At 37.3% G+C, this 24,525-nt stretch overlaps 1 protein-coding gene across 4 annotated transcripts in view; it reads right to left on the reverse strand.

Moving 5' to 3' along the window:
• Window positions 1–24,525, reverse strand: part of FAM160A1 (family with sequence similarity 160 member A1) — a 278,667-nt gene that overhangs the window by 193,650 nt on the left and 60,492 nt on the right. For all 4 annotated transcript variants that reach the window (XM_032246417.1, XM_032246416.1, XM_032246414.1 and 1 more), the window contains exon 2: window positions 4,762–4,887. The gene's annotated coding sequence lies outside the window, so the exon portion shown is untranslated. The remainder of the gene's footprint in view (window positions 1–4,761; window positions 4,888–24,525) is intronic.

The following is a 24,525-nucleotide window of genomic DNA, read 5'->3' on the forward strand; positions in this document are numbered from 1 at the left end:
GCAAGAAAACACTGGGGTTTTTTTGTTTTGTTTTGTTTGAAATGGAGTTTCGCTCTTGTTGCCCAGGCTGGAGTGCAGTGGTGTGGTCTTGGCTCACTGCAACCTCTGCCTCCAAGGTTCAAGTGATTTTCCTGCCTCACCCTCCCAAGTAGCTGGGATTGCAGTTGCCTGCCACCACGCCCATCTAATTTTTGTATTTTTAGTAAAGATGGGGTTTCACCATGTTGGCCAGGCTGGTCTCGAACTCCTGACCTTAAGTGATCCACCCGCCTCGGCCTCCCAAAGTGCTCGGATTACAGGCGTGAGCCACCATGCCTGGCAAGAAAATATTTTTCAAGGCAAGAAATCAGAACATAATCTGGCTTCAGGAAAAAATAATCCAAACTGCATTTTGCAAATAAATTTCTGGCCCCAAGTTTTCAGTTACTAAACCCAAAGAGCCATTTTAAATCCCATCAATTTTGGGCTTGAAGAAAGTGAGAGACAACAATTTAATCCATATTATAGATATGAGAACTATTTTGGAGAGTTTGTTGAGATGCATATAAACTGAGTTAGCCAAGACCTCCTGAATCAAAATCTCTTGGTATGAAGTCAGGAAAAATCATCTGCTTCTTGAGATGTTTAAAACAAGCTCACCAGGTGATTGAGATGAACACAGTTTGAGAACCCCTAATCTATCTGCTCAAGAGACCAAAACAAGAGATAATAATGGCTTGCACAACAGCACATAACAGAATCACCTAGAGCAGGGGTCCCCAACCTCCAGGACCTGGATTGGTACCAGCTTGTGCCATATTAGGAACCAAGCCACCAAGCAGGAAGTGAGCAACAGGTGAGCATTACTTCCTGAGCTCAAACTTCTGTCAGATCAGCGGTGGCATTAGATTCTCACAGGATCTCGAAACTTATCGTGAAGTGCACATGTGAGAATCTAGGTTGCGCACTCCTTACAAGAATATAATTGATGCCTGATGATCTGAGGTGGAACAGTTTCATTCTCAAACCATCCCATCCTCATCACTTATGGAAAAACTGTCTTCCACAAAACCAGTCCCTGGTGCCAATAAAGTTGGAGACCGCTGACCTACAGGGTTTGTTAAATATAAATTTCAGCCAGGCACTGTGACCCACACCTGTTATCCCAAACTTTGGGAGGCTAAAACAGGCAGATTGCTTGAACCCAGGAGTTCAAGAAGGCAGGTCAACATTATGAAACCCATCTCTACAAAAAATACAAAAATTAGCCAGGCATAGTGGCATGTGTCTGTCATCCCAGCTACTCAGGAAGCTGAGGTGGGAGGATCGTTCAGTGAGCCAAGAACATGCCACTGCACTCTAGTCTGAGCAACCAGAGTGAAAACAACAACAACAACAACTCTGAGCTCCACCCTCCGAGTTTCTGATTCGGCCCAAGAATTTACATTTCCTACAAGTTCCCGGGTGAACTTTGCACTGTTCATCTGAGGACCACACTTTGAGAACCTCTAGTCTTGACTAGAGTTGTTACAGACTTCTCTCTGAGTACATCAGTTCAGTGTGGCGCTACATACATCCTTAAAGACCAAGACAAGGGTATTTCAGAAAATGATGTTAAAAAATGAAAACATGACCAAACTTAAATTATATATATTTATTTTAGGTCATTCTGGTCAATTAGAACAGATTAAAAAAAAAATGGAAAAGATCCAAACTATGCTAGAAAGAAATTATAAGGGCCATAGAATATGTGAAGAGACAAAAATAGATGAATAAATTTAAAAGACTAAATTTACAAAAGAAGGTAGAGAGAGATAACTTAAAAATCGATAAAAAAAGATATGTGCAAAATGAACAAATTTCAGATTTAGCATTATGTAGGTGGTTTGATTATTTGACTCTTAACAAGTCACTTTTTAGGTATCTTTTTGTGTTATTTACTAAAACAGTTTTGAGGCTAGAATTTTATTCAAAATCATTTTTGAAAATGGCTTCCCACCAGCTCCACACAAAGCCAGGGAAGCCACAGGGAAACATTCCTTACTAACCATCCCAATTCTGCATGACTCAGACATTCCCAGCATTACATTAGAAAGGACAGCCTTCTAATGCTGTCATAACTGCTATTCTTTTCTCATGTAGACGATTCTTAACCCTGAAACAGCATATTCAAATAACAATTCTCTCAAAACAGCTCAGAATATCTGTAATTGTCTCTACCTGCTATTTGTCTCACTGTTCTGAGAACACATCCAAAATTCATAACAGATGAATTCTACTGACAGCCACTCCTCAGGACTATCATACACATTTTGCATCATACTATCTTCAAGCTTTCAGAGTCCATCTTCAAACCCATTTTCCACTTGTGCTCCTTGTTATGCTACCTTTAGTATCCACCATCATTTCCTCAGAAGAAAACAATACACCCAAGTGTTAGATCCTTTCATTATCCAAGACAGTCCTACAACCACCTTAGCTGCTTCCTCTACCTTCTTAGTATCCTTGCCAGGCCTTTCCCTTCACACATATTTGCTTTTGTACTCTTCACACCCCACTCCCAACAGTCTCCTGCACAACCCAAAATAACCTCACATCTAAGGCAACAATATTTGGTTTCTGAGCTTTTCAAAACCAATATAAAGTCATTCTATTCATACATGCCACTTTCTAGAGCTAAGAGGCAAGAACATGTTCCAAACAACTTCTATTGCACAGACAGGTGAATGGTTGTAAATAACTATAGATTTTTCCCAGGATTCACGAGTGGCTAATTCTTTATCATAAGAATGTTGATTCTACTTAGGACCTTGAAATTAAAACTCCCTAAAACATTAGAGGATCTCTCATTGGTTGTGTGACATGGTAAAAACCCCATAAAACTGGACACCTCAACCATACCTCAGCTTTCTGTTGAAACTGCTCTCTATAACCCAAATGTGAATAAGTAATTAAGGACTATAATCACCACCTTACCCAGACAATGTGTAAACAAATGCTAATCTTGACTTTTGTAAATCACTTAAGTAACAACCAGAATGTCAAAAAGGCCCCTGGCCCTCAGAATGTCTGGAGCCCCTCACCCCATCTTCACCCAGGAATCCACTGGAATGTCGGGAACCCTCTCACCGCCACCCCCGCCCCTCTCCCTCACACCCAAGGTGATTTTTACGGGTATAAAAGGGTCTTGACACCCTCCTTTCGGGGCCACGGGTTGGAGAGACGTGAGTCCTCCGTGGCCGCCGGCAATAAAGACCCTGTAATTTGGCATACTTTTGTCTTGGTGTTGACTTTCTGTGCTCGGTCCAGTACAACAGTTGGAGTTAACTGGGAAAAGCCCTGTAACAGGGGACACACACACACATTCCAACCTTAAGACCAAAACTCAGAGTTCATCAGAGTCATATCTCAAATTTAAGAAGTCATTATCCAACAAATGACTAACACAAAATTTAAACACAAACTCAATGCCTATTAACAATTATTAAATCTTAGCCTAATTGAGCTCCAAATTTATGCAATAACACTTTGTTCCTGAAATATCTTAATTAGAAACAGGACTTCATGAGAATTCCTACATGGACGTAAAACAGCTATTTATGATTATAGGCTTTTCTTTTCCTTATTCTAAACTGTGTCTAAAATGACAGGACTTGGAAGAGTAGAGGAAAGGGGAGGTTAGGGAGAGAGTTGTTAAAGGATACAAAATTACAGCTGGATAGTTAACTATAGTCATTCTAACATGGTATAGAACAGGAGAACTTAATCCTCCTATCTAGCTGTAATTTTGGATTCTTTAACAAATCTTTCCCCAACCCTTCCTTCCCCGTACTTTTCCCAGAAAAGCACACAATCATAAATAGCTGTTTTGTGTCTATATAATAACTACACTAAATTTTTTAAAATACAAAGATCATAGGTAGAGGTCTGATTTTACTGGATCAGGTTGTCAATCTCTGCTGACATTCACTTGCAAAATGCAGATTTCCAAGTCCTGCCCCTACTATTTTGATTCTGATTTTGATACATTAGTTTCAGGCCTACTAATATGAAATTTTTAATGTGTATTTTTAACAAGCATTCTAGTAATACTTTGGGAAATACTGCAAAACACCTCCCTCAAGAAGATCATTTATAAGAGGCAAATTAGAAAGCCTTAGAAGCATATCTAATAAGGAAGTTTCTGATTAACATAGGAACTCTACTACAATACTGACAGATTGACTGATTGATTTTAATAAGAAAGAATATCAACATTTATACAGTCAAATAAACAGTATGTGCCTCTGTAAATTATGTAGCCTGATCAATTATTTTAACAACACTACCATTGCTTGAAACTCAGAGTCACTTCTCAGAATTTACTTTCAATACAATGTATGAGTCTTCAAATTACAAAAAGAAAAACTGGTTTTCTTATGTAATTGCTCCTTCTGGGTTTTCATCAAAATTAGAGAACCGCAGGTATGATCATCACCCAACCTCTAAATAAGTTAAGACTTTTCCTAAATATATCCTTACAAGGTTGAGATTTGCCACCAGAGAAAACAGGACGCTTAAAAGAATGCTACCAGAGAATCAAGAGGCAACTCTTAAGATTTTTTAAAATGCTTTGCATAGAGGATAAAATATAGCCTCTCCATAAGACTACTTTAAACAAGATAATGTTCACTTGGATGTGTAAGTTCAAGCAGACTTGCTTTAAAAAAAAAAAAAAAAGTATAACATATTATTGAGCACTACTGAACACATGTCAATAATAATGAGAAAAGAAGACATTACCTGGGGCTGTTGTCTTCAATAGCCTACTGCTGGGTTGTATTTGCTCACTTCACTCTTCAGAGGAGCGGAAAAGATTTCTCTAGTATTTGGCTCTGCTGGAAACCCCTAGAAGAAGACTTTAAAAATCTATGGAGAGAAATAAAAATAATAATTAATAAACTGCAAAATCCAATCTGAGTGTCCCTATTTTTTCTCCTCTCCCATTTACCACTACATGTTGTACACTGAGTGGGTTCTCCCAGTGTGCATTTGTCTTCATCATAAAAAATAAATAAATAAGCAAAAAGCAAATGTTTATTTAGAAATCTGAAAGCTAGCCAAAAATGAGAAACTCCTGCTGAGTAACAGAAAATAGAAAAGGATTCTTCCATCTTATAAGAGATGGCAACAATTATATGCTTCTTTTAGGAGTGAAAAAAAGTGTGAAAGTAAATCCACATCCATGGGTCAACAGAATCACATTAAGTTAATAATGATAGTATAATATAAAATAGCAAAGAAAGGAGCACAAATAACTTTTACAAACAATTTCCAAAAAATGCACAATATTCCCAAATATTTCCAGGTAACTCTGACCTATCAATCTAGATACTGACAATTAAAAGTTCAGGTTTTTGCAATCCAATGGGCAAAGTCTACTTTGGTCTTAGACACACATCTCCTATCATCAGGCCTAACTGGTCTTAGATACACATCTCCTATCATCAGGCCTAACTGTCACCATAACACAAATGTGTGGCTTAATGCCTACTGTACAACCAGGAAATCATGAGCTTGAAGAGAAGCGGGCTAGTAAATTATCCTATCTGGTAGAAACACATAGAACAAAACCTAGAGGTGTCCAGGACAGCAATAAAAAGATTTAGAGAGACTAACCCTTAGCAGTTAGGCAGAAGCTAACATAAATACTAAACAAAACCACAGGAAGCCACTATTCAACATCACAATAAATGGAAGCCAGAAAAAATGTCCAAGAAAGCACATTTTTTAAGGAAACAATAAATACTATACTTAAATTAAAACATGGAAACAGGCTGCTTTGCTTATGGAGTAGCCACTCTTTTATTCCTTTACTCTCTTAATAAACTTGCCTTCACTTTACTCTATGGATTGGCCCCATATTTTTTCTCGCATAGGTGCAAGAACCCTGTCTTAGGGTTTTAAAAAAAATAAACTTAGAAACTATTTAAATGCCAATAACTGAGGAAGTCAAGTAAACTTGCCACAACTACATAATTTACTTAATCACAATTTTGTCAGCCATTAAAAACTCTTCATTCCACAATCTGTATATATAAATATACTTCAAAACATCAAACCATGATAAATACATATACAATTTTATGTCAATTTTTTTTTTCTTTTAAGACAGAGGCTCACTCTGTCGTTAGGCTGGAGGGTAGTGGCGTGATCTTGGCTCACTGCAATCTCTGCCTCCCGGGTTCAAACAATTCCCATGCCTCAGCCTCCCCAGAAGCTGGGAGCTAAAGGCACTCACCACCATGCCTGGCTAATTTTTTGTATTTTTATATTTTAGTAGAGTCGGGATTTCACCATGTCGGCTGGGATAGTCTCGATCTCCTGACCATAATCTGCCCGCCTCAGCCTCCCAAAGTGCTGGGATTACAGGTGTAAGCCACCTCTCCAAGATAATTTTATGCCAATTTTTAAAGTAATTTTAAAATTAAAAAGAAAGATGTTATGAGTTATAATAAAATGGGAAAATGTAGTTTATAATACAAAGTGGAAAGAAAAAGCAGAGTATAATGTTGGAATTACATGTGATCACAACTACTTATGCAAAAGAAAAAAACAAGATGCAATTTCTTCTGATATAGTTTATAAATATTAGGCTAAATAGTTCTCAACTTTAGATGGGTTGAGGGGAGCAATTCAAGTCGGTCCTATACAACAAGTATGTCTTTTCAAAATCTCTACACAGCCAGGATTTCTCAAGCCCCAAAAGGTACGCCATTCATTCATATAATAATTTTTCTGCAATAGTCCAATATAATAAAAGATGGCCCTAGAATTCTCTACAAAAGTTGTGCCCACCTGGGAACTATAAGTATCGCCTCATAACCAAATCTCTGGGCTTTAGTCACAAGAGGTTTTACAAGTAACAGAATTCCACCTCTTCCATATCTCACATGAACAGTTTTATCATCACCAGCTGGAGAGATACAGACTCTTCTACCTACTCTTAAGAATTACAGATTGCTGCCAGATGCTTTTCAGGTGATTTCAAGCCTTTTCTCATCTTGCAACTTGTGAATTATGAAAGGGCATCCCTAATTCATGAGAAACAGTTCTCCCATCTCAGTGTCCATTATCATATATCCTCCCCTTACACTCTACAATTTTAGGCATTCGCACACATATGCTTTTACTTAGGTAATAAGGCATTGCTGGGTATCAGCTAAGGGTTTTACTAAGAACCACTGTTAATTTTACCATCATGATTCTGCCAGCAGCAATGCTTCGGGACTTCAAAGGAAGCCGAGTCCTTTGAGAGTAATGCACAGAATGACATGGATAGCAAGGTTAAATGGAATTCAGGTAAATTGAAAGAAGTCTCTTAAAATTCACTGGTTCTTGATAATTCTCTTGCTTGTCATCTCATTTAAAAACAAAATATGTCTCCTGCTAAAAAGGGGGGAGTTGGCAGTTAGCAATTCAGTCACACTCAAATCTCTCCCCAGGCAAATGCTTTTCTTCTAACAAAACATTGTACCTCCACATAATAAAATCAAATTCAGGCTCACAGTCCTTCTGTATAATAGCTATATCACATCCCTAATTTCAGCAGAGGAACAAAATATAAAGCTCATTTCCAGATGGCATAAATTCAGTGAATTTAGACCTCTACTATGTCAAGTTCAGAAATAACGCTAATGGGCAGAGAGTACACAAAAGCACAGCAAAACCACCAAATGAACACTTTGTAGGGGTGGGGAGAGAGAATTAATATCTACATCATGGATTTCTCCATACATCAGAGAAACAAATGGGCGTGCGGAGCACTTTTATACAGGAGGTGTGGATTATCCATTGTATTAATTGATCTGTAATAAAATCAAATGCTTTCCTGGAGGATAATTAACCAACCAATCAATAAAGAGAAAAGTTTCAAACAATTAGACAAGTTTTCAAATACATGAAGCTTACTATGAGCTAATTATTGAAAGATTTCATTCTCAAAAACGACTGAACTGGGAGAGTAATACAATAGATTCACATGTGAAAACTCCCATAGTAGAACAAAACATTCTACACAAGTCCACAAACTTCACTGGTTTCATTAAGCACACTAATAATAACTTAAAGTCTTAAAATGGATGGACCCATATGGATCACCTAAATTCATTCCCTGGGTTTTACAGAGGATAAAACTGAAGCACAGGGAGGATGAGTGACCTGTTCAAAATTAAGTTGTGGTAAAAGACAAAGACAGAGGTAGAAGCCATGTCTTCTAACTCCCACAGTAGTGCTGTCTTCTCCATGTTAAGCTCACAATTCCTCAACAATCTACCTATTAAGTTGATTTCATTCCTCCTCTCAACAGCAAACCTTCTAAAGCTCTGGGAAAAGTTGAACCAAATGAAGCTTCAATCTTCAATTTCCACTCAATCAATCCCTGAGATTTAACATTAATTACATACAATTCTTTTTTACCCAAGAAACTCAGTGTAATTTGGATGACTTTAGGAGGGTCTCAACCACAAAACAAATTCTTGAATTGGAGCATATCACAAGGGAAGGAAAAGGAGGCAGGCAGAGACCACGAGTATCTTAGAAATACACCAAGAATACTGATTTTGGGAGGCTGAGGCGGGTGGCACCTGAGGTCAGGAGTTCAAAACCAACCTGGCCAACATGGCAATCCTGTCTCTACTAAAATACAAAAATTAGCCAAGTGTGGTGGTAGGCACCTGTCCTAGCTATTTGGGAGGCTGAGGCAGGAGAATTGCTTGAACTCGGGAGGCAGAGGTTACAGTGAGCCGAGATGGTGCCGCTGCACTCCAGCCTGGGTGACAGAGTGAGACTCCATCTCCAAAAAAATAAATAAATTAAATTAAATTAAAAAACGAATAATGAAGGTGAACAAAACCAAATTCTAGTTTTAAAGTGATGCTTCCCAATGTGACAACTACTCCTAAGGTGTTTTTTTAAAATAGTCATTAAGTTTCTGTAATTAAATAAATCTGGGAAAATGCCACATTCTAAATGTACCTCTTGAATATTTACAAAGCACATTATGTATATTAAGATTCTAAGAAGGCCTCGTAGAAAAGAAGCCTGCTCAGTTTTGTTTAGCCCAATATTATTTGATATCTTTGGTTTGCTGAGCTAGTATTGATAACCTCCAAGAAACATACTTCAGGAAGTATAAACAGCGTTCTTGGTGAAAAACCTAGTCTGACACTCATTAAGCAGTATTTATAATAAGATAGCCTCCCTCTTCCAGACTCAGCTGTTAAAAATCAACTCGTGAGGCAAAGGAATCTTGTTTTTACAATGAAAATCACCACCACCACTAGCAAGTAATAAGTGCTAAGAGCAAGGCATGTGCCACATGCAGATTTTTTTTGAAAAGAGGCTAGGCATGTCTTTAGCCACCAAGTTCTCTTTCCCAGAAGTTGTATTTTTTCATACATAAACAAAACATCTTGTATATATCTTTTTTTTACACAAAAACATGTTACACTGTTTTATACCTTGCACTTTTCAGCAAACAACATGCATTGGCAATATTTCCAAATTGGTACATAAACAGAATTCACTGGTGTGAATTTTTATGACTGCACATTTTCGAGTGTACAGCTGTAACTCGATGTATTTATTCAGTATCCCATTATGAACATTAGGTTATTCCCAACCTTTAGCCATTATAAACACTAATACAATGAGTATCTTTGTACATAAATCATTTTCTCATGCATGTAATAAGTATGTATAGTATATGCAGAATACATTCATAGTGCGTATGAATGTACATATGTCTAGGACTGTGTTTTTGTATCTAGGATAAATTTCTAAAACTGAAATTCCTAGACAAAGGAATATGCAATTTTTCATATTATAGATTTTTCTAAATTGCCCACTAAATAGACTAATGTTTTGCGCCCATACTCTCTACAGAATAGGTTATAAGACTTTGTAACCTTTGTCCATCTAACAGCGATAAATGGTACCTCGGTGTAGTTGCAATATATCTGTGATAATGGGTAAAGTTAAGCATTTTCCATATGTTTAAAAGCCAGTTATTTCCCTTCTTTTAGACTATTTGTATCCTTTATCCATTTTTCTTCTGGGTTGTTGGACTTTTTGTCATGGATTTTTAGGAGCTTTTTATTAAGAAAACTAGTCCCTTCATGATTTGAGAAGCAAATATTTTCCCCAATTTTCTTGTTCCTTGAAGTATGCAGAAGCTTTTCAGGTTTTTTTTAAAAATGTAATCAAATATATCAGTCTCTTCTTATATGGCTTCTCAGTTTTCTGTCTTACTTAGAAGGGCCATATATATGTACTCCAAAATTATAAAACAATTTCTCCATGTTATTCTATAATCTAGTTTATGTTTTAAATTTCTGTTTATCATAGATTGGTTTTTGTCTTGACATTTGAGATACTGCTGCAAATAGTACTTTTCCCCCCAGACAGCTACCTAGTTATCCTTCTACTATTTATGGAACTAAACAACTTTCCCATCGAATTTGAAATTATCAAATTTTTATTTTTATTTTATCTATGCTAAATATTGTATCTGGGAATACCAATGTTTCAATTACTGTAACCTTACTAAGCTAGATTTTATTCTCTTTTTCAGAATTGTCCTAGCTATTTGTGCTTGTTTACTTTTCCAAATGACCACAGAATCAGCTTGTTTAGGGCCCCAAAAAATCCTGTTGTTATTTTTACTGGAATTACATAAATAATTCATGGAGAATTGGCATCTTCACATTTAAGAATATGTTGGACCTTTCCATTTTTTATATCTTTTTTTAATATTTCAGGAGCATTTTTAAATGCCTTCACATACAGCATACATATTATTTTCTTAAGTTTATTCTTTTTTTAAATATATATTTTATTGCTTTTTAGGTTCTGGGGTACATGCAAATTACATGCAGGATTGTTGCATAGGTACATACATGGCAATGTGGTTTGCTGCTTCTATCCCCATTGCCTATATCTGGCATTTTCTTAAGTTTATTCTTAGGTATTTCACCTTTCTATGCTAATGGCCTTTTTCCCCAAAATATCTTCTAACTGGTTATTGTTAGCATATATGAAAGTTATGAATGTTGACACATTACTTTGGCATCCAGGCACATTTATAGATTATCATATTCTTTGTAATTAGTTTTTCATTTTATTTTCTTGGATATACGAGTCATATATTCTCATTATTTGCAAACAACATTCATTTATCTCCTTTCTGATTTTTATACCTTGATAACGTCATTTTTTTCTCTCATCCAGCAGCATTGGTTTATGATTCCAAACACCATTAATAATTTGTGAAAATAGTACACATGCTTATTTTGGTTCTGATGTTAATGGAAATATTCTCAAATTTCCTGTTTAGGCTCAGATAATTTTGGGTTGTGATGAACATACTTTACTTTGCTAAAAGTATTTTCCTATTATATTTTAAGGGGTTTTTAAAAAATCAACAATAGGGCTAGACACAGTGACTCACAACTGTAATCCCAGCACTTTGGGAGGCTTAGGTGAGAGGATTTCTTAAGGCCAGGAGTTCAAGACCAGCCTGGGCAATATAGCAAGGCTTCACGTCTATTAAAAAAAAAATGAAATAAAAAAATTAGCCAGGCGTGGTGGTGCACACCTGTAATCCCAGCCATTCAGTAGGATGAGGTGGGAAGATTGTTTGAGCCCAAGAGTTCAAGTCTGCAGTGAGCCATGATTGTGCCACTGTGCTCCAGCCTGGGCAACAAAGTGAAACCCTGTCTCAAAAAAAAAAAAAAAAAAAAAGAAAAAAAGAAAAAAACCAATAATAGAGATTAAATGTTATCAAATGCCTTTTCTATAAAAAATAATCAGATGCCTTTTTTCTATTTATATTTAATAAGATGATGAACCCTTTTTGCATTCCCAAAATAAATCTCAATTGTTATAGTTTTGTATTATTTTAAAATGTATGAAGTACATGTTGAGTATGTTATTTCCTAAGCAGCCCTACAAGCTGGGCACTACTACCATCCTGCTCTGACCCTGCCTCACTCTACTTCAGCCACACTGGCTTCTCACTGCCCTTCTAACACACCAAGCTTGCTCTCACCTCAGGAATGTGCAATGCCTGCCAGATCTGCTGTTCCCTGGAGCCTCTGTCCCCAGATATATCCTCATATATCATCCGCCTCTTCATTTGTGTCTCTGCTTACATACGACCTATTTACGGAGGCCTTTCCTGTCTACCCCACGTGAAATAGAAATCGCCTTCCAATCTTGTCTCTATCCCTGATGCTGTTTCATTTTGTTTGTAGCAATTGTCATCATCTCATATGTATTAATGTGTTAAATACACGAAATGGTTAATTTCTTTTAATTTACATTCCATTTCTCCATGAATTGAGGCCCTATGACAGCAGAGATTTTTTTCTGCTTTGCCCATTGCTCACTTTCCAGCACCAAGAGTGGGCCTGGCACATGGGAATTACTTAATATTTATTGAATGGACGAATGAACAAATGAATGAATGGATACCCATTTTATACATAAGAAAACTGAGGCTTACAGAAATTAAATAACTAAAATCACACAGAAGCACAGCTGATACTAAAATCCCAGTCTTACTTTCAATTCCTGACCCTTAACCATTAAAACAAATGACAGGTGACTTTAGGCCACTGAAAATGCTCATATAAACTTACGAATTCTAAAGCACAAGTTAATGACACCATTGATTGCAAGTCTGGGAAAAATTGTATAGACAGTCCCTGTACAAGGTAAGCAAAAGAATCAGAGGATGGCCTCCAAATAATTTCTTAGGCATTATGGGAATTATACTATTAGCTTTCCTACTGAAACCCAAGAGCCTCACAACAAGCATCATGAAGCTGTGACCTTCATCCACACATGCCCTTGGATATCCAAAAGATAAAACTGGATGCTTCAGCACCAAATGGCCAATAAACACGTGTTTATTACTGACATGGGCAGACACAAATACTAAAAGTGCCATTTCCCAGGAGACTAGCCATATTATGATCAGTACAGACGCTAAGGATTTAGCTTTGAACAAACTATTTCCTTTTCCAAAGCCAAAGAATCTTTTGTGATTTCAACAAGCAAGTTGAAATGCTCGAGTATTCTTAATGTTCTTTTCCTCCTCTATTACTGGGATGCTTTCTTTCCTTGAGACAACTTCAAGCTAAAAACAAAATTACACAAATCTCCATTTCGGACACTAAACAGCACAGTATCTTAATTTTTTTTTTGTAGAATTTAATCAAACCCTGTATTTTAGAACCGTGGGGCTGATCCAACATTGCAGTGTGTCACATTTAATTCCACCAATGTAAAGCATAATGAGCAAAGATTGAGGTAGTGAGGCATAACTAAATGTTTTGAACCTGTGAATTTCAAAAGCAAGGCCTATTTGTGTTATTTCTAAATAGTAAATAAAATCATTTTCCAACATTTCACTATCAAATTACAGTAATTTTTCCACCAGCACACACTTGAGGAAAGCCACAAAAGGACTTTTCCAACAGTTCATTCTGTTATTGCTCATAACCTTTTAAATACTTCTCCTCATTGGCTTCTATTCAAAGGTAAATGGAAAGCAGTAAAATTTATGGAAAATATATTCAACTGCTTAAAATACATTAACCAAAAAAAAAAAAAAAAAGATTTTAGAGCTGTACTATGAGTTGTGAAATTGCATTGCCTTCACTTACCTTTCAGTTTCATTGGTAGGTAACAAAACTGACAGACTGGTCAACTTGCAAAACATCCCCTATATAGAGCCTGACTTTTCCATCTCAAATTCTCACCTTGGTCAAAGACAGAGTAAACACCTGTCCTTCACATTTTTACAAAACATCACTTTGAATGCTACAAATATAAGCTTTCATACCGGGGGGGAAGCAAATTCCAGAACACTGGAAGCATTTCCGCTCTCTTAAACCAGTCTGTTGACTATTCCCTTAACTTTCTCAGTTGTCAAGATGGTGAAAAGAGGAAAAAGATCTTTCTGTAAAACTGTAAAGTATAACCAGATGTTTGCCCTTTGAGCTTTTCACATATGGAGATGTAAAATAAAACTGAAGTCTAAAGTTTAAAATTTAGCTATGAAAATTATATTCTAGCACTAGACAAAAATCTTGCGAGATTTTAATAAAATAAGATTATCAAAGTCAAATTTTACAAATCATGGGCCAAGGAAGAGACATCAAAGAATGTTTAAGTAACATTTTAGAGATACTATATTTTATAAGAAGAAAAACGACAGTTGTGCCAGTTCAGAAGTGCCTTAGAGTAGGGAAAGGAGGGAGCATTAATTATTAATACAGCTAGAGTCCTAAAATAAATTTTTTTAAAAAGATTAGCACTGAGAAAAAACTCACCTTAATAAAACTCAGCTTAATACAGGAAAGTAGTTTATTCATCTTGCATAATACTATTTCATTTTATTTAGTCCTTTCTCTAAGGATTCTAAAGATCTTTATGAACATTATTCAGCTAATTTACCAGTATAAATGGAAAAGGCACTGATTGCTATTACATTTATAAACATGCAAGAGATAACAGCAACAACACAACAACAACAACAAAACAGAGAAAGAGATAATATTTCAGGAAACTTCAAAGCAAAGAAGACAGTAAGTAGACCCTTTTCTGGCTTGGGTTTTTTGGAAGGGAGAAAGGTGAAACGTACAATAAAAACAAATATGTGCAATGTTAAGACTGGCTTAAGAAAGCAAAGCAGATTTGGAGTTTATTGTGCAACAGTCTTGCCACAGACTTGCAGGCAAAATAAGCTTTGTATAAACCTAGTCTACATTTCAACATCCAAAAATCGCTTTTTTATAACAAATCCTAAATGTGCTACATGTTTTATAATCCCAACAAATACACTAACTTCAGGCATCACCACTTACATTTCTGCCCTTTGAATGCTGGAAGCAAAAGACATTCAGAAGCACCGAGTGGCTGACAAAATTCTAACTTTCGTATGAAATCCCTAACAGAGTAAACATTAAGACAGTGAAGTAGTTGCTCAAAAAAAAAAAAGGCACGGCAAGAGGAAAAGATTCCACTATTCAGAGGCAGGCTCAAAGAGGAAAGTGTAATAAATATCCTTGGCAATCAGAGGGCACCTTGTAACATGTCTCTATTAATATTTGTTTACACGTTTTTATCCCCGCAGGAGGCTGTGATCTCCTTGAAGGCAGGACTTGGTTTTATAGCACCCAGCCTATGAGCCATCAGAGCCAAAAAAAATGAACCAAGTATTGAGTCAATTAACTTTTCTTAAATTCTCTTGACCAAAAATACTCATAGTGTTTGTGTTATGTGAATTTTATCCCACATTTTTCAAAGTACAGAAAAAAAATCATGGGCTGAATACATGTTAAAAGCCAACTGAAAGGAAAACAGTCTCTTTAAGTTATTTGGCCAAAGCTATTTTGAAATCAGATCATAAGTCAATAGACTCTAATTTAATGGTAATATGTTTTTCAATAAACAGTAAGCCCTCTAATCACACATGTATTTCTTAACCCTACATATGTCCAGTGTCCATCCAGACAAATGAGTATACAACCACAAAACACCCATCAAGCTATGGCTTCTCACAATTCACAACTGCAAAAATGTGGAATCAACCCAAATACCCATCAATCAATGAGAAGATAAAAATAACTGTGGTATATATACCATGGAATACTACACAGCCATAAAAAGGAATGAATGAATGGCGTTCGCAGCAACCTGGATGAGATTGGAGAATATTATTCTAAGTGAAGTGACCCAGGAATGGAAAAACAAACATTGTATGTTCTCATTCATAAATGGGAGCTAAGCTATGAGGATGCAAAGACATAAGAGTGACACAATGGACTCTGGGAACTCAGGGGGAATAGGAGGGAGTGGGTGAGAGATAAAAGATTACAAATTGGGTACAGTATTGATCAGGTGATGAGTGCACCAAAATCTCACAGATCACCACTAAAGAACTTAGTCATGTAACGAAACACTACCTGTTCCCCAATAAACTATGGGGAAAAAAAGAGAAAAAAAAATCTCCCATGTGTTTACCATATTGTGGACTAATAAACACTTCTAAAAAGATCTCAGATTAAAAATTATGAGCCGGACATAGTGGCTCACACCTGTAATCCCAGCACTTTGGGAGGCCAAGGAGGGCAGATCATGAGGTCAGGAGATAGAGACCATCCTGGCTAACACAGCGAAACCCCGTCTCTACTAAAAATACAAAAAAATTAGCCAGGCATGGTGGCACACACCTGTAGTCCCAGTTACTCAGAAGGCTGAGGCATCACTTGAACCTGGGCTCAAATCACTTGAACCCAGGAGGGAGAGGTTGCGGTGAGCCAAGATCTCACAACTGCACTCCAGCCTGGGCAACAGAGCAGGACTCCATATCTAAATAAATAAATAAAGCCGGGCGTAGTGGCACACACCTGTAGTCCCAGCTTCTCAGGAGGCTGAATCAAGAGAATTGCTTGAACTGGGAAGGTAGAGGTTGCAATGAGCCAAGATTGAGCCACTGCACTCCAGCCTGGGTGACAGAGCAAGACTGTATCTCAAAGAAAAAAAAAAAGAAAAAAGAAAAAAATATGGAACACAGACAACAAATAAAAATTAGAATATAAATTTTCTTTTAAATGTTACGGCTTCTAGTTCTGCTGACTGGCATGCTGTTGAAACTATAATTTACCTTCCTTATTTAGATGTAAACAGATTCCATAATACTAGGTTCCACCATAGGAAGAAGAGATTCAGAATGCTGTTTTGATAGCTTTTTCTGAGTAGAAAAAAAATATGCTAAAGTTTAAAAAAAAAAAAAATGAACAATTCCAAGAGAGATCCAGAGCTAAAAGGAACTTTAGGGAAATGGAGGGAACTGCTTTGCTTCAGGCTCCTTCCTATCCTCAAATCTTGAATCTTTTATGCTTCCAAGAAACGTAAAGACCACCACACCGGTTGGAGGACTGATGTGTAAATGGCCTGGAGTTCCTGAACCAAGCACTTGTCCCTCATCTGCATGCGTTCATTCATCTCCAGATACTAAGATTCCCCTCAGAATGAAACAGCAAATAACCTCATTCAAGTAAAAATGTGATCTTTGGCATTGTGCGCCAACGTTGAAAGATCCAGTCCATGCCAGCCAGCATTGTAGGCAATTAGCTAACATCATGTCTACTGTCTCTGCCCCACAAATTGAAATCCTGGAGCAAAAATACAGTAAGGCCACAGAACAAAGAAAGGAAAATAAAAACTTCAGTAGAAAGATGCAAAGGAAAAGATATTATTATTGATAAACCCAGTCTAAACTCATAATACTGACATCAATGACTAGAATATAGAACTTCCACATGATCTGTCAGGTTTCACTAGATAGACTGAAAGATGGCAGGGCTCTTCTTTTTATTCTGATTGTATTATACAAACCCTAAAATTAATACCAATATGTTGTATGTCCCCAAGAAACTGTCTGAGTGACATTAATATGCATATTCCTCATAAAAAGATGAAGTCATTTGTTCAGACTTCACTGTCACAATCAAATCTCTAATTTGGTGGCAGAAAGAAAAACTACCCACACTCCACTAATATCTTTTCTACTGACCCAATTTCAGGGAACTGAAATAAATGACCGACACCTTTTCAGTGACCCCACTGAAGTAAAAGAGGAATTTCTGAACAAGATTATTTATAAGAAGTTTTCTAAGCACAAATATTCTTTTTGGAAAATACTTTGGCCCCAAGCCTCAACACAAACACCTTTTCTATGACAGCCTGCCTTAATACACAACATCTCTTTATCAACTAACTCATAGATACAACACATTTGCAAAGTAAAAATAAATTAAATATCTATATAAACAGCTTTCTTTTCTACACTATTAGTCAAAAACCACAAGTGGAATATGCTGAGGCACTAACCTCTGGCTTAAAGACAAATGGAATTACCCTTTTACACTACCGCACATTGTTTAAAAATGCAGAGCACAATTCTTGAGTTAATTTGTCACTTGGAAAAATCACTGTGCTTTTATGATGAGAATTCATTTATGAGAAGCTCTTAGCACAGTTTTCCCCTTAACCTTCTCAATTTATCTTACATTTGCTACTCTTCCACAGCAAACTTTTATGTGCAATTTTAAGGCTGTGTAATGTAAGTTACAAGGGCACTAGTCTTTGAAACCCAAAGAACAATCTAATGAAAATGAGGTGATGCCACCAGCTGGCAATGATTTGCCATCTCTTGACCTGACATCCTAAAAAATATGATTGAACAGGATTTTGAAAGATATCCGTAGAATACAGAAGAAAGAGGGGCTGGGGCCAGGTTTATTTGGCTGTGAAATGGGGAAATTATATCTATATCTAGGTTTTGTTTTTTAAAAAAATTAAGGAAAAACAAAAAAAAAAACCCCAAAAGTTTAACATGATCCATTTCCTTTAGAGATAATAATGATTTAATGTGCCAGTAAACAGGTTTTTGGATATAATGAGCTTTTGAGACTTCTCTAGGCATCATTTAAGTATATTTAGAAGTAATCCGACCATGAACGTAGTGGGAGTGTCCAAAGCTTTTGTGATAGGTAAACCTAGTTTTCAGTGATGACACTAAGCCTTGGTGTCATCACCTGCAAAAAATAGTGCTAATATCCTCCTGCTCTATATATCTCACAGTATCAAATTTTAAAAAGAAGCTATGCCTGAAATTACTGGATAAGCTGGAAAGCACTATCCAAATGCATTACCATTGTTGATGGCAACAAATATGCACACTCTCAAATACCAAAAACAGAAAAGCAAGATTGCACAAGTATAGAACCAGTCTTACTCGACTTAATGTATACAGTAACGCCTGAGTAGACAAGACAGGCTAAAATAGGATTGTGAAATCTGAACCGAAAAGTCTTCCAGTTCAAATGGCTGCAAATCTTGTGAATACTTCTTAAAAACTATTATCTAAAAGCAACTAAAGCAATGATAAATCAGCTTTTTTGAGGGAAGAGGGTAAAAGGCAATAGAGCCTTTTTAGAATCTCATGAAGACTACTGACCTTCCACTCACAAAAAGCATAACCACATATTCAAGCAAAGCTTATTTTTCTGCTATCAGGGTGGTTCTTGGGATCCCAGGCTAGGAATCACCCACCACAGGATACTGAATAACTGCCTAGTGAATCATAAAAACACAGAGAACAGGAACAAGTTTATAATGATAAGAAAGTACCCCAGATAAGATGATTATAATTACACAGGTACTGCCCTTAGGAAACCCTCCATCAGACCTTCACTAGAGACATGCAGCTAAAAGGTCTGCAATTCCCAAGTTATCTTAGTAGTATTCAGACAAATGAGGCCCTGGTAAGTTAAGCAGAAAATCACTTCCTTTGATAAATGACCAGGCTTCCAGGTAACATCTAAAAATTAGTGTATATACACATCCAGTGGCTAGTTCAGAATTTCTACACAAATGGGGTGTAGGGTGGCAATCTAATTGGAAGTCCAAGCTAGGGTATTAATTTTGAAGCTGAAGTCGCCTGAGACTTCACATAAGAAAAAAATACTGAGTTTCTATAGCAAAGCAAGAAGAATGCTATAGAAATGGGATGCAGGGTTAAGGCACCCCAGACCAGCCTTTGGCATTGCCACGGGATTCACTGACACCAGTGGTTCTCAAACTGTAACATGAAACAGAATCACCCAAAAGGTTCATTAAATACAAATTGCTTGGGCTCCACCCTCAAAGTTTCTGATTCAGAAGATCTAGTCACAAATTTGTATTTTTTTTTTCTTTAAGTTCCAGGATACATGTGCAGAACATGCAGGTTGTTACATATGTATACATGTGCCATGGTGGTTTGCTGTACCTATCAACCCATCGTCCTGGTTTTAAGCCCTGCATTCATTAAGTATTTGTCCTAATGCTCTCCCGCCCCTTGCTCTCCATCCCCTGACAGGCCCTGGTGTGTGTTGTTCCCCTCCCTGTGTCCATGTGTTCTCATTGTTCAACTTCCACTTGTGAGTGAGAACATGTGGTGTTTGGTTTTCTGTTCCTGTGTTAGTACGCTGACGATGAAGGCTTCCAGCTTCATCCATGTCCCTGCTAAGGACATGATCTCATTATTTTTTATGGTTGCATAGTATTCCACGGTATATATGTACTATATTTTCTTCATCCAGTCTATCATTGATGGGCATTTGGGGTAGCTCTAAGTCTTTGCTGTTATAAATAGTGCTGCAATGAACATATGTGTGCACATGTCTTTAGGGTAGAATGATTTGTTAATCCTTTGGGTATATACCTAGTAATGGGATTGTTGGGTCAAATGGTATTTCTGGTTCTAGAGTTTTAAGGAATCACCACAGTGTCTTCCACAATAGTTGAACTAATTTACATTCCCACCAACAGTGTAAAAGTGTTCCTGTTTCTCCACAGCCTCACCAGCATCTGTTGTTTCTTGACTTTTTAATAATTGCCACTCTGACTGGCATGAGATGTTATCTCATTGTGGTTTTGATTTGCATTTCTCTAACAATCAGTGATGTTGAGCTTTTTTCACATGTTTTTTGGCCACATAAATGTCTTCTTTTGAGAAGTGTTTATTCATATCCTTTGCCCACTTTTTGATAGAGTTGTTTTTTTCTTGTAAATTTGTTTAATTTCCTTGTAGATTCTGAATATTAGATCTTTGTCAGATGGGTAGACTGCAAAAAATTTTCTCCCATTCTGTAGGTTGCCTGTTCACTCTAATGCTAGTTTCTTTAGCTTCACAGAAGCTCTTTAGTTTAATTAGATCCCATTTCTTAATTTTGGCTTTTGTTGCAGTTGCTTTTGGTGTTTTCATCATGAAGTCTGCCCATGCCTATGTCCTGAATGGTATTGCCTAGATTTTCTTCTAGGGTTTTTATGGTTTTGGGGTTTACATTTAAGTTTTTAATCCATCTTGAGTTAATTTTTGTATAAGGTGTAAGGAAGGGGTCCAGTTTCAGTTTTCCGCATACGGCTAGCCAGTTTTCCCAGCACCATTTATTAAATAGAGAAACTTTTCCCAATTGCTTGTTTTTGTCAGGTTTATCAAAGATGGTTGTAAATGTGTGGTTTTATTTCTGAGGTCTGTGCTCTGTTCCATTGGTCTATATGTCTTTTTTGGTACCAGTACCATGCGGTTTTGGTTACTGTAGCCTTGTAGTAAAGTTTGAGTTTGGGTAGTGTGATGCCTCCAGCTTCATTCTTTTTAGGATTGTCTTGGCTATACAAGCTCATTTTTGGTTCCATATGAAATTTAAAGTAATTCATAATTCTGTGAAAAATGTCAGTGGTAGTTTGATGGGAATAGCACTGAATCTATAAATTGCTTTGGGCAGTATGGCCATTTTCATGATATTGATTCTTCCTATCCATCAGGATGGAATGTTTTTCCATTTCTTTGTGTCCTCTCTCTTTTTTCCCAGCTACTCAGGAGGCTGAGACAGAGTTTTGCTCTTGTTACCCAGGCTGGAGTGCAACGGCGCTGTCTTGGCTCACCGCAACCTCCGCCTCCTGGGTTCAGGCAATTCTCCTGCCTCAGCCTCCTGAGTAGCTGGGATTACAGGCACGCGCCACCATGCCCAGCTAATTTTTTGTGTTTTTAGTAGAGATGGGGTTTCACCATGTTGACCAGGATGGTCTCGATCTCTTGACATCGTGATCCACCCGCCTCGGCCTCCCAAAGTCCTGGGATTACAGGCGTGAGCCACCACGCCCGGCCTCTCTTATTTCTTGATCAGTGGTTTGCAGTACTCCTTGAAGAGGTCCTTCACATCCCTTGTAAGTTGTATCCCTATGTATTTTATTCTCGTTGTAGCAATTGTGAATGGGAGTTCATTAACGATTTGGCTCTCTGCTTGTCGGTTGTTGATCTATATCAGTGTTTGTAATTTTCGCACATTGATTTTGTATCCTGAAACTTTGCTGAAGTTGCCTATCAGTTTCAGGAGATTTTGGGCTAGGATGATGGGGTCTTCTAATTATAGAATCATGTCATCTTCAAACAGAGACAATTTTACTGCCTCTTTTCCTATTTGAATTACCCTTTATTTCTTTCTCTTACCAGATTGCCTTGGCCAGAACTTCCAATGCTATATTGAATAGGAGTGGTGAGCGAGGGCATCCTTGTTTTGTGCTGGTTTTCAAAGGGAATGCTTCCAGCTTTTGCCCATTCAGTATAATGTTGGCTATGGGTTTGTCATAGATGGCTCTTATTTTGAGATATGTTCCATCAATACCTAGTTTATTGAGAGTTTTTAGCATGAAGGGAGGTTGAATTTTATCAAAGGCCTTTTCTCCATCTATTGCAATAATCATGTGGTTTTCATCATTGGTTCTGTTTATGTGATGGATTACTTTCATTGATTTGTATTCGTTGAACCAGCCTTGCATCCCAAGGATGAAGCCGACTTGATCGTGGCAGATAAGCTTTTTGATGTGCTGCTGGATTTGGTTTGCCAGTATTTTATTGAGGATTTTTGCATTGATATTCATCAGGAATACTGGTCTGAAGTTTTCTTCTTTTGTTGTATCTCTGCCAGGTTTTGGTATCAGGATGATGCTGGCCTTATAAAATGAGTTAGGGAAGAGTTTCTCTTTTTTCAATTGTTTGGAATAATTTCAGAAGGAATGGTGTCAGCTTCTCTTTGTATCTCTGGTAGAATTCCGCTATGAATCCATCTGGTCCTGGGCTTTTTTGGTTGTAGGCTATTAGTTACTGCCTCAATTTCAGAACTTGTTATTGTTCTATTCAGGGATTCGACTCCTTCCTGGTTTAGACTTGGGAGGGTGTACATGTCCAGGGATTTATCCATTTCTTCTAGATTTCCTAGTTTATTTGCACAGAGGTACTCATAGTATTCTCTGATGTTGGTTCGGTTTTTTTTGTTGTTGTTGCTGTCTTTTTGGTTTTTTTTTAAAGAGGCAGGGCCTCACTTTGTCACCCACGCTGCAGTGCAGTGGTATGATCACAGTTCACTGCAGCTTCTGACTTCTGGGGTTAAGGGATCCTCTCCAGTAGCCGAGACTACAGGTATGCATCACCATGCCTGGCTAATTTTTAAAACATTTTTTACCTAGAGGCAGAGCCTCACTATGTTGCCCAGGGTGGTCTCAAATTCCTGGCCTCAAATGACCCTCTCACCTTGGCCTCCCAAAGTGCTGGGATTACAGTAGTAAGCCATGGCACCCAGCCCCCCGAAATTTGTATTCTAACAAGTTTTGAAAGATGTCTAAGCTGCTAGTCAGGGGACCACACTTTGACAATCACCAATCTACACAATTAGAGCCTATCTCATTTAGTACATCCAATCTCTTAAGTGCTATCCAGATGCCATAATCATCATCAAATCAAAAAGTGAGCACCACTCTGTCACTTAGGTCAGCCTCTCGCCTGTAATACCTATAGTGCATGCTGGTGGGGCTGAACATTCAAGATAAGCAATAAGCTTCTTGATGACTGGTGAGTGTCTGTAGGTAATTCATACTATAGAAAATGTAGGAGACGAACTTGGAATAGTTTTGTTTTAAAATTTTACCCTCAGGAAGCAATAAGCAGCAAATTGGTGCTAACTGGTGCTAGAAGGATTTAGTTAATATAGTAGTCCTTCCATTACTCCAGAACTATGATTTTCATATTGAGGTCCACAGAGCCCCTAGATATCTAAAAGGCTAGGCTGGGAGGAGAGTAAAAAATGATGGAGGTGTTTAGCCTTTCATCTGTGTTCCTCTCTGAACCAGAAGTTCAGCTTTTCTCTGATTTACATATTGGGATAAATTCTATTTTTTAATAGTTTTACTATCCCTTTAGAGGGAATAAAAGGCTTAAAAACCACCAAATTTGATTACTTCTAGGAGTCTCTCCATTTCTGAGATTCTATCATAATACAACAATCACTGGATACATGACACATTACAGAAATAAAAATATTACTGGGCATAGTGGTATGCACTTATAGTCCCAGCTACTTGGGAAGGTGAGGCAGGAGGACTGCTTGAACCCAGGAGCAGGAATTCTAGTCCAGCCTGGGCAACATTGTGAGACCCTATTTCTTTAAGAAAAGGTAAAAAATAAGTAAATAAATAATTAAAATATCAAATTGGCTAAGGAGGCTGACAGAAGGCTATATCAGAATGACAGGTTAGTAGCCAGATTATATTCACGTCTGTAGGAAGATCTGGATGTCATACAAAGGACCTTCCAAATTCACCAAGGGCAGTAACCAAACCTCTCTAAATGCAATGTAAAAAATAGAAAAACTCAGGGATAATTATCTTTATTTAATCTAGCCTGGTCTAGCAGACACCTTGCAGAAACCAGGGTCTTTTCAGTCAGTGTCATGATGATACTATGAGATACAGAAAAAGATGCCACATGCTCAGTACTGCCATCAGACAAGGCCACCTAACAAACAGTTAAAACTTTTCTTTGTGACACATAATTGTAAGCCACTGGGCAAGTTGTGCATAAAATACTAGGATCATTACTGTAGAGCACAATTG

The sequence above is a fragment of the Sapajus apella genome, unplaced genomic scaffold (assembly GCF_009761245.1).
Source record: "Sapajus apella isolate SASKATOON/1434 unplaced genomic scaffold, GSC_monkey_1.0 scaffold61, whole genome shotgun sequence".
In the NCBI taxonomy this organism is placed as follows: domain Eukaryota; kingdom Metazoa; phylum Chordata; class Mammalia; order Primates; family Cebidae; genus Sapajus; species Sapajus apella.